The sequence below is a fragment of the Mandrillus leucophaeus genome, unplaced genomic scaffold (genome assembly GCF_000951045.1).
Source record: "Mandrillus leucophaeus isolate KB7577 unplaced genomic scaffold, Mleu.le_1.0 Scaffold92, whole genome shotgun sequence".
Classification (NCBI taxonomy): Eukaryota; Metazoa; Chordata; class Mammalia; order Primates; family Cercopithecidae; genus Mandrillus; species Mandrillus leucophaeus.
In genome coordinates this window covers 960,956-973,244 of record NW_012110030.1, presented here as the reverse complement: position 1 = coordinate 973,244, position 12,289 = coordinate 960,956, and the positions used below count along the sequence as shown (strand labels likewise).

Below are 12,289 nucleotides of genomic sequence, written 5' to 3'. Positions count from 1 at the left end.
TTGAGATAAATTTACTCCAAGATATATTTTGTTATATTTGTGGTTATTAACAAACTGTCATAAGGTAACCCAAAATTAGGAGCAAATGAATAGCCTTTTCTACATCACATTACATACAACATCCAATACCATTAACAACAACAACAAACATATCCACTAAAATGAAGACATGGGGTAAAGGTGAGAAGTTCAAAGAAAAAATTATTTTGATCTACTATGCCTTTAATGCTCATGAATACATAGTTATCAGTCACATCTTATTAACCAAGTTTTCTATAAAGACTTCACGCAAAGTTTTATCAGGTCTAGGCCAACACTAAGCAACAGGGAAGTTATCATTCAAATGGTGGTGCATAAATAATCTCCAAGATTTAACCGATACACCTTGACAATCCCTAATATACCTGGTAACAGACTGACTGAACAGTTTTGACACAATAAGACTTTAGATATCTTGGTGATACAATTATCACCTCCATGCAAATTAAGTCCAAAGTCTTAATAATATCCAAACCCAAACTCCCACCACAGAGTTCTCATCCTAATGACCATTACATTCAAAATACCTAAACTCAGAGTCTTCAACTGCAAACCACACTGTCTATACCAAATGATACCACAGTTCTATTCTCCTACATTCATAGTCCACATTTCCTAGACACTTCCTACGCCTTCACCCCTAAAAATTCAGCCTTGTCTCCATATACAGTGTCTCCTGTCTCAATTCCTTCTGCCAGCATCCTTGCAGCTGCACTGCCAGGCCTTGAATCCTAGCATAGAAGGCTAATTTCCCTGCCTGTCATTTCTCCTAACAATAATCCATCATTATAGCTGTTACTTTCATCTCCCCCAAATATCTTACAATCTTTCATTCCTGAGTTCAATAAGGTGTAATCACCTGGCTTTTCCTTTAGAATAAGGTCTAAATTTATGAGCCTGGCATTAAGGGTTACAAGATTTTACTCCACCAATGAGATTTTCCGGTTCCTCTCCCGCAGCAAGTCAACATGAATATTCCTCTTCAATCCAAGTCATGGGAGCCCAAATGCCCCATATGCTTCATTACTTCAGTATTTTCCTCCTACCACACCATCTTCCTGCATACTAGTCTGCTATCCAGCAAAACTTCATCCTTAGCTCTGACTATAAACTGTCCCAACTGTTCCTCTGAACCTAATACTATTTATCTACACCGCTGCTTTCTATTATTGGTTACGTATAATGAGGGTTCGAAGTTATCTTGCTATAATTATCTTGCCACTGGAATATACAAAATAAGGGTCCTGAGAAAGTGAAAGATATTTTGGATTAAGATGTAATCTATTGACAAAAGGGGAAAAAAAGCTTGGAATTATAACAAGAAACTTTCTTAAAGTGTTACTAAGATTGCTTCACAAAGAAAAAATAAACAGTGAACAAAGTGATGCTTCCCATTTTAATGAGCTAATGTAGGCCTGATCATGATTACAATTGTAACATCCTTAGGGCAGATAAGCTGGTGAGGTACAGAACACTATTTCTGAGGAAAGTGTCTCAGAAAAAAAACCTTTGACTTGATTAATATGTGACTCATGGATCCAATCAAGCATGTCAGCAGAAGCCAGGAACAGAGAACGTGGTTATCCAGGAAAGAGCTGTGCAGGACCATCTTGCTTGATGCTTGGATGTCCATGAACTGCACAGAAGACTGACAAAGATTTTGAGACTTTTATACTGGCAGAAATGCTGCCAGCCTGAACTGAAAGGAACAGAGACAGGAAAAAATAAACGAACGACTCCAAGGACAGAGCCACAAACGCAGAACGACTGAGTCAACAGAACCTCATTGCACCATTACAACAGCCCTAACAAACTACCCTTCAGGAGGTATGCAAACATGCCACCCTGTGTCTTAAGATCTGTTATTTGAGGATTAAATCAACCAGAAAACCCACCTACACTAAATTTTTCTAAATGACCTAAATCCACCAACAATTACAATCTCAGTAATGGTATAAAAGATAATATAAAAAGATAAGTTTACACCTTTAAAGTTTATTTGGAATTATTATGCAATGGAAGATGGCAAAAAGATAACACCATATCAATTTGCTGAGAAACTGTAAAACCCATGATGCAAACAGTGTTTAAAAGACTGGATTCAAACTCCAGCTTCAACACTGACAAGCTATGAAATCTTCAACAGCTTCTTTAACCTCTCTGTGCCTCAGTTCCCCCATCTGAAAAACTGGGAGGAACAGTGGTAACTATCCTCATGGGGCTGATAATAGAATTGGCTTATACAAATTGCTTTTTAGTATTCTGACCACAAGAACATAGAGGTTTCTAGTGTTATCTTATTTTGCCTTACCAAAAAAGTGGAAGCAACAAACGAAATAAGAATCAGAATACTGCATCTAACAAATGGTCTTAAGGGTCAAGGGGAAGTAAGTGCATGGTGCTTCTGAAGAATCAAACAGAAGGAGCAATCCCAGACTTCTAGGAGATTGAGAAAAACCTAGAGGACTGGGCCATTGTCACGGGAGAGGTGAGAGCAGTGTACCTCAAGTTCCTGTTTGTATCCTATGTTGCAACCAGACTCAACTCCATGGCTTCACATCTAGAGCAAACAACTGAAACTGGAGGCCCAGAAGATGACAGGCATTAATGAGAGGAAATGCCCATAACATGAATTAATACTGCCCAGGTGTTCAAGGTAGGATGCTGCAAGGTAAAATAAGATGGAGGCAGGGGTTCGACTCATGTGACTTCTTCGTTCTCCACTGTATTTAAAAAACAAAATAGGCCTCCTTTTAACATAAGAGCTTAGTATTACATGGCAACATGTATGTGGTTTTGGGAGACATGAAATAATATCCACTTGAATCTCAGGATTGAAGAATAACTTTCAGAACATACCGGGGAAAAGTTCCTTTCTTGTTTACATAATATAAAACTCTAGTGAATTTCAAACATATCATATCATAACCTAAAGAGGATAATATTTAAAATTTAAAGAGAATTACTGTCTTTCATAGAAAAGTGTTAATTTTCCAACAATTATGAAAAGAACCCAATGTAGAAGATGAATTAGATTTGTTGAACAGGACAATCATAAAGAAGGGAGGAGCCAATGACAAACTCTTATTTTGAAGATTTAAATATGTCCAAATGACACTAGGTGCGTGGGTATAACCTGTAGTCCCAGAACTTTGGAAGGCCAAGGCAGGTGGATGGCTTGATCCCAGGAGTTCCAGACCAGCCTGGGAAACATGTTGAAACCCCGTTTCTACTAAAAATACAAAAATTAATCTCATAACCCAGTCTCAAAAACAAATAAGCCCAAATGAAGCACATATTGTTGTCTTCTGGTGATGCACGAGTAGATACCATACCTTTAGATCTATCCTGTCCTGTCCTATCCTTTAGATCTGAAATACTGTCCTTTAGAGTAGCCACCAAAAATGTATTTACCGATAAAAATGACTTATGCCAAAAAAAAAAAAATCAAACAACATATTGCTATTTCCTTAAGAAATGGGAATGGATAATTTAAAAAGCAAAAGTTAGTTTTAAACACCCTAAATTTTTAAATCAAACTCCAGCCTCCCCTCTCCCAAAAATGTTATTGCTCTTGAAGGTTATCAGCTAATTATCTCTGAGGCACAAATTACATTAGATCAGAACTACAGAATGAAAAAGGCATCTATTCTATATTCTATCCAACACAAAGCAAATGTGCCTGACATCCCCCAATATATAAGGTATAAAAACATGGGACTGTGTATAAAATTTTAAAATGCAAAATGTTCAATGAAATTGCAATTCACTGGCTTTAAGAACCCAACAGTTTATATGTTATTAACACAAGTTGCCCTCTGAATAGTACTATACATATAATATTATGAACAAATGGAAGAGACATTTGGTATTTCATTATTTTCTAACAACCTTAATGTTAGTGAAGAAAATAAGAATTAAGAATGTATTAACAATCATTTCTAATTTGTATTATGACTTCATAATTCATAATTATTCATTATTTCTTTCTTCATTATTTCTATATTAAGAAGTAACAAAGCACTGCTAAGTGTCAGGAATCAAAGTAACCTCCTATTTAACCAAGAATATGTCTGGTGGTGGTAACTAACAGGGCCAAAATCATTAATTAGGCCTGACATGTAATTTTATTCTAGCTCCTCAGACTCTCATAATCACGTAGATCTGTGCAAGTTCAGATATGTTAGTCTAAAAAAAAAAAAAAGGTGTAATACCCTAACTGAATTATTTTATTTTTGAGACACGGTCTCACTTTGTCACCCAGGCTGGAGTACAGTGGCGCAATCTCAGCTCACTGCAATCTCCCCCTCCCTGGTTCAAGCGATTCTCCTGCCTCAGCCTCCCAAGTAGCTGGGATCACAGGGCATGTGCCACCACTCTCGGCTGATTTTTGTATTTTTAGTAGAGACGGGGTTTTGCTATGTTAGCCAAGCTGGTCTCAAACTCCTAACCTCAGGTGATCCACCCGCCTCGCCCAAAGCGGTGGGATTACAGGCATGAGCCACTGCTCCTGGCCCTGAATTTCTTACTTTATTTCTAATAAACAATTATTGTGAATTATCTCAGATACCTTGCCCCATCTGACCTTCCTACACCACTCTATTCTTAACCATGAGCATACAAACAGTGTCTGTCTTATAGAGAAGTATATTCTAGGTGCCTAAAGAGTCCCTTAAAAATATTTGTTAAATAACCTTAAAAAAAAATGTAAGGAAACAGGGACAGGCTCGGAGGACTCACATTAATTAGTCCCAGGTCACATACCTAATAAGTAACAGAGATTTTGCTAGAATCAAATCTAGCAGTTCTATACTCTTACCCAATCTACTGTGGAAATTCCAAAACAAAACCACATTCAATACATATAACATGTTTTATAATTTAAATGGCCACATTTTTCCATCTCAATCTTCTTTATCTATGACCCATAACCAAACTGAAATTGTAGCTGCAAATAAACGTCCGGGACTCATTATATTTGCTTTCTATGCATGATATCATGCTGTGTTGATAGAGTTTAACCAGCCTAGCTAACAATTTTCCAAAATAAGTTTCCTTCCCTCCTCCCACTTCTAATAGGTTCAGATTAATTTCTCTGGAATATGTGCAGGCTTCACTGTGCCAGGATATGTCTCCCTTATAAAGTAAGGCAATTATAAAGCAATTTAAGGTATGGGACTAGAAACTGAATCTTTCTGACCCATGAGAGCACTGTTCACATAGACAAAAACTATGCAAAAAGAAGGGGAATGGATTCAAACAGTTTGCTCCAGGGTCTCCAAAAGATTCTGTGGAAATTATTTTTAGAATTTCTGCTTCTCAACACTTAGCTGAATATCTGACAGAAAGGTTGTGGAAGTTCAGAGTAACAGATATTAAACAATCCACTCCTGCTGTGCCATGTAAAACAGCATGAAATTGAACTCTTTAGTATTCAGGGGTAGATAAAGTTATTTTGTTCTGAATTCATGCACTCCATGCCACAGTTTATATGGATGATAAATCTGAGGAAGATCAGATAAAAATAGGGCTCGGCACACTCTTAGAGATCTAAATTCTTTATAAACATAAATATTTGTATGAGTCTACATGATCATATATGAAAGCAGACAGGCAGGGTGTGGTGGCTCACGCCTGGAATCCCAGCGCTTTTGGAGGTCGAGGTGGGCAGATTACCTGAGGTCAGGAGTTCGAGACCAGCCTGGCCAACATGGTGAAACTCCGTCTCTACTAAAAATACAAAAATTACCTGGGTATGGTGGTGCATGCCTGTAATCTCAGCTACTCGGGAAACAGGCAGGAGAATTGCTAGAACCCAAGAGGCAAAGGTTGTAGCGAGCCAAGGCTGCACAACTGCACTCCAGACTGGACGACAGAGTAAGACCCCGTCTCAAAAGGAAAAAAAAAAAGCAGACAGAAATGGCATGGATGCATATTGTTGAATATAATGTTGTATATAATCCTTCTCCCAAAATGTTTTTATTAAAATGTTCAGGTATACTGATTTCCTTGTTAGAGACTCTTTCAGATATTTCTTTTTAAATGACTAAGTTAACACAATTAGAAGGCATCCTGAACCCAGAATGAACCTTAGGAAGTAAGTCATCCACTTGAATCATCATATTCTAATTCATGGATAAGAAACTGAGGCACAAAAATGCTAACTGACTTGTTGGATGTCACAAGGATAGTAACTGGGGGAAAAAGGGATTTAAGTGATGTGAGATTCAGTATCCTACCCACTAGCCTCTTTGGGTTTTCAATTTCGTAACCACTGAGTACATAGGAACATAATGAGTAATTTAAGGGGTCTGAATACAGAACGAGCTGTCTTACAGGTTTCACAATGCTGGCCGCCATTAAGTACCATCTGACTGATACTGAAGACATTTACCTTTTTCTACTTCTGCTGAATATGAGATAACACAGCATCTCCTGTCCTCTTCCATCTTTTCTGCACAAGTCAAACAGCAGTATGAACGTAGGTAAATATTAATGAGGAAATAATGTTTTAAAAGAAGGGAAGGGGCGAGGATGTTAATCAATAAGGAGAAAAAATTTAAAACCAGCTATGCATGCATAATAAAATACCCAGAATAGAAGCTCTAGATAGTGTATCAAGGGTGCTCTCACTTGAGAGAAACAAAAATAACAATTTTCAAATAAACTCTAGGTTACCACATTTTTAAATGCTATATGTCATACTAATTTTGAGTGTGAGTCTCTAGAAAAAATGAAACCTTGATTTATTTAGCAGCCATGTTGAAAACAATAACCTGCACTCCATGTACTCTGATTATATGTCACCTGCCACCTGAAAACTCTGGTATTGTTCTTAAAGCGGGAAAATACCTAATGAAAGCTAACTAGACCAAGACAGTAATGCTTTTAGTCTATCTGATTTTCTAATGTTAACAATATGGTCAGGGGCTGGGTATAGTGGGGCTCACGCCTGGAATGCTAGCACTTTGGAAGGCTGACACAGGAAGATTTCTTGAGGCTGTAAGTTCAAGAGCAGCCTGGGAAACAAAGCAAGACCCCATATCTGGGAGAAAAAAACAGCAGCAGAAATTTAACACTAAATAAGAAAAGGAAAACAATTCATGTTTTTGAAATAAAAATTTGACAATTCAATGACAAAACATACTTTTTCAGCCAAACTTCCCTATAAAAACAGTACTATAAGTAAATAATTCAGCATCTCAGATTCACTTTACCTAGCAATCCCTGCCTTCCCTCTCAAGTATGACACTATGTCTGGCCCCGCTATTATATTTTCTCTGTTACTAGTTTCATGAAATGATTTAAAGTGGACAAAAGACAGATGTATTAAACTTGAATCAGAAAAAAAGCAAACAGAAGACAGAAAAACACACAAGAGATTTAAGTGCTCTTACAATTTCTCTAGCCAAATTTAAACATCATCAAACAGGAAGAATATGGAGAAACATTTCTTGAAAGAAGATTCATTATTATTCTAACAAATCAAAATGAGAACAGGATTTAAATCAGTTGAAACCCAACAGGTATCCAACACGCAGAACTAACTCCCATGACTGTTACCATTCGCTGCCTAACATGAAACTCACAAATAGCAAAACAAAGCCGCGTTAAACCAGTCTGTGATGTGGTAAGAATAAAGCATGCCAACAATTTGGCAACACATACCAGAATTTTAAAATATTTAACAGTCTTTTAAAATATGAATAACCTATGACCACAATTGGTGGCATTTTCCTAAGCAGATAATTTTGAATTAATATACAACTTAATTTTAACAACACACAGCTCATCTGCGTTTATCAAATATCTCAAAATTAGAAAAAAAATTTCTGATGCTCTTTTAAAAAATTATGGTATAGCCATGTAAACTGATTTTATGGGAGAATATTTAATCATATGAAAACATATTACCATTAGGTACAGAAAATAGGGGTGTGTGTGTGTGTGTGTGTGTGTGTGTATTTTTTTCTATTTTCACATGTGTAGATATGTATATCTACAAATATATATATATATTTTTCACACACGTAGATATATATACACAAACACACACACACACACACACCCCTCTATTTTCACAAAATAGGAAATGGCTCCCCACTAAATAGATGGAGCGAGTAAGAGATCAACGTCTCTCTCTTGATTTCTCGCTGTCACTCTTGATCTTTCTATATTTATCTTAAACAAAAGGCGTTTTATTTTGAAACCCATTGTTATTTTCCCTTCAGATCACTTGTCACAATGTGTAATTATATTTTGTGTATTTTCTTAGTTCTCAGTTGTTTTCAACACTAGAACCTACACTCGGTGAAGACAGGCATCAGGTCTGTTTTACCACTCAGTATCTGTCACCAGCACATAGTATATGCTCTATAAATATTAGCTGAATGATGGCTAGCCCACTAGAGTAATGCCAGCAATGTTAGAAACAAGTCAAGAATGAAAATTAAAATCAAATGTTGACTGACCATATTTGAATTATTCAATAACTTCCCTCATTTCTATTTATGTAAGTTATTTTTAAATTAAATTACCTGATCATTGTGTAGAACCCTTGATTAGATGACCTTAAAGTATTACATTACTACGTGGGGGAAGTCTGTCTTAATTAATATCAAACATGTCATAAATATTAAGGAGCTTTATTTGCCCAGGAAATGACATTCATCTAGAAACTACAATACAGATTTCTAACTATGCATACACTTGTTAAGAAATTGGTTAATTCAAATAAAATGTAGAATCATCATTGATATAATGAATCATTAACAAGCTCTGGACAAAAGAATTCCTTGACTACCCGAGGGGCAAAGAGACTGCTGATAAAATCTAGAAAGTGATTTGGTATTATCAGGTGTATTTTTACTCTACAGAGATTCATTAATCAGTCCAAATGTTAAAACAGGCTACATAATAAATGCAGTTTTAATGATCTACATGTCCTCATATTCACAGGCACTTTTAATATATTTAAATCCAAACTGGAATAAATCAAAAAAGGAATCACAAATGCAGCTGAAATCAGTCCCATGTTCTGCCAAGCAGTAAAGACCCCTTTAAAACAATTCCATATTTCTAGAGCCAAAAAAAGCTCCACATTTGTATAACTTATATAATAATCACAGTAAAGATTACTCATCTATATGTGTAATAAGAAATCATTACACGGCTATAGTTTCACTTATTTCTTCAGATGTGGCTGCCTATTACAATCCATCTACTGTCACAAAAATTTTTTTATATCTTTTTTTTTAAAAAAAGGAATGTGCTGTCACCACCAGTGCATAAATATAAGCTGCAGCAGCTATCCATTAAATCAAAATGCAAAACCCTTTCCTCAGGGGGTCTGAAAGACCAAATTAAAAGGGAGAAGAGGGTACAGGAGAAGGAATGATGGGTACATTCCATGAGCTGTTGCTAAGAGGAGGTACCCTGGGGGCCAGACCGGGGTAGGGGTCAGGGTGGGGGGAGGTGGGAATATTGTTTTTTAAAAAGCAATAAACAATTATCACATACCAATTCTGCTCATACTTTGTCTTTCCCTTTGTCCAAGAACACAGGAAATAAGTTGAAAATGGCTTCTCAACTATTCTAAGTCATCTTAGCCACAAAATTATCACACCTGATCCATACAATCTCTGTCCCAAGACTAAATTACAAGCCTTTCCTTCACAGCGCAAAATCATGAAGCCTATGCCACCACAAGCTCTAATTTCCCCTCTCTATGAAATGTATATTGGGAAGAAAACTAACAGGAAGTCCAGCACTTTAACCAAATATTAAATTACATCCATCTTCGGTTCAAATTTAACACTTGTGCCACAACAGTATGTCCACAGTAGCCAGCTATGAAGCATTCACTCTACAAATATTTTGATGCCTAATGTGTCCCAACAGGTACAATTACAGTGACCAAGGTTCATAAGTAAGTAAACTACAAGAGGGAGGGCAGAAGTCTAAAAAGTTTTCAAAGTTCATCATTGGTTAAGTTTTGGGAAACCTAATGGGGCTATTTTATTCATAAGAAATCATTACTCATTATTTAATCTTTTCAAAAAATTTTACTGGAACCGATGTGGCTGAATTAAATGACAAAATTGCATCGCATGATTTGTTCCTAAGATTTCTCTTCATTAGGATGCTTTCTGACTAAAAGGAGCACCTTGATTGTCCCCCAAGCTCAGGCATGTAATTTAGGGAGGCTAGACTGGCCAAACATTCCATCCTAATGGCAACAGTGACTGGTTCAGACATGGGCACACGGCCCAAGCAACACCAACGGGTTCACTGGGAATGCGTCGGTAGCTTGTTATCCTAGAGAAGCTAACAGTCATCTTTACCACAACACGGGAAACAACGGCCTGAGAAAGAAATCCATAGAGCAGCGAGTATGACAAGAGATGTCAAGTAGGTAGTCCTGCATCCGGAAAATATTTACCCATAGGACCAGCTAAGGCAGAATCAACACACTTAATATTCATCTCTAAGTATATAACACTCAAAATAAATAGTAAAATCATCTCTGAACATAGAAAACAATTTTAAATAAAAACGGTCCTCCAGTCTGTTACTGGAAATGCATCTACAGTTGAAACCAGAGTGTAACAATTTGTATTTGACATATGAAAAAAACGATTTTATAGTCAGCAAGGGATGGAATGGGTTATCAGGTAAGACAGTCACATGATGTGATCCAGGTATGGATGTAAAAGTTAAATTAACAAGACAATCAATAAAGGAACAGTATATATAAGGATCTGCCAAAACAGACTATTTACATTTCCATTTTTACATGTGTTCAAAACAATTAAAGTCAGTTAATATGCTTGGAATATCAGGTCTAAAAGTAAACAGATAAAATAACCCTATGTTCTTAATGTGGAGGCTTGATTTTTAGATAGCTGTTTAAATCAGCCACCATTTTAAATGTCAGTCAGAACATACAAAAAGGCCTTCAATATGAAAAGTTTATACATATAAAAATGCAATTCTGGCTCTACAGCGTTAAGAAATAAGTATCAAAATAGAAATTAACAATTAACCCAGGCCGGGCACGATGGCTCAAGTCTATAATCCCAGCACTTTGGGAGGCAGAAACAGGAGGATCACTTGAGGTCAGGAGTTCGAGACCAGCCTGGCCAATATGGTGAAACTCCATCTCTACTACAAATACAAAAATTAGCCAGGTGTGGTGATCCGCGCCTGTGGCCCCAGCTACTCGAAAAGCTGAGGCACAAGAACCATATGAACCAGGAGGTGGAGGTTGCAGTGAGCCAAATCATGCCACTGCACTCCAGCTTGCATGACAGAGCAAGACTCTGTCTCAAAACACACACACACACACACACACACAATTAACTCAACAGAAGTTACATATTCCAATATCCCAGAACCAATATAAAAAATTTAAACACTCAATCTAAAACAGATTATTTTAAAAGCCCAATATAAAATACCATCTCACTTTAATACATAGATTCAAACAGCAATTTTAATAAAATGTCAAAAATACGACGTCCTATAACCACAGAGATATGAAATTATGAAGTACCTGAAAATGAATAACATAGGTCCAAAGATAATATTAAGTAACTGGCATTGAACTACAAAGGTTTTTGGAAGCCTATTTTCAAAGAACCCTCACTTTGGAATTATTCTAGCAGTTCCAACAAAGTAAACTTACAACTCAGAAGGGCAGAATTCAACTACTTTCCTTTTACATTCTTTCTTTATGAAACCATAAAATATGTGAAAACAGTTTAACTTAATTATTGTTTAACCACAGCAACATCAGAGAGAGCAGAGGTCCTCTCTCTGAGAAGACCTGACTAAGCAGAATACGAAGCTCCTGCAGCAGAGGCTGCATTAAAAAAACTGCTTCCCCAAGAACCACCCAGCATACACAGAAACGGTAATCCTGGTCTCCTTTCCTCAATGGCAAATAATTGATGGCATTTCTTCATTTATTAAAAGTAATTTTTGTAGAGACAGGGACTGAACTATGTTACTCAGGCTACCCTCAAAATCCAAGTCTCAAGTGAGGATATGAACAGACATTTCTCAAAAGAAGACATTCATGCAGCCAACAGACACACGAAAAAATGCTCATCATCATTGGCCATCAGAGAAATGCAAATCAAAACCACAATGAGACACCATCTCACACCAGTTAGAATGGCGATCATTAAAAAGTCAGGAAACAACAGGTGCTGGAGAGGATGTGGAGAAACAGGAACACTTTTACACT

At 36.7% G+C, this 12,289-nt stretch overlaps 1 protein-coding gene across 5 annotated transcripts in view; it reads right to left on the bottom strand.

Annotated features, from left to right (window-relative positions):
• The window catches only part of KDM4C (lysine (K)-specific demethylase 4C), a 443,327-nt gene that overhangs the window by 197,176 nt on the left and 233,862 nt on the right, over positions 1-12,289 (bottom strand). The gene's annotated exons all lie outside the window — the stretch shown is intronic.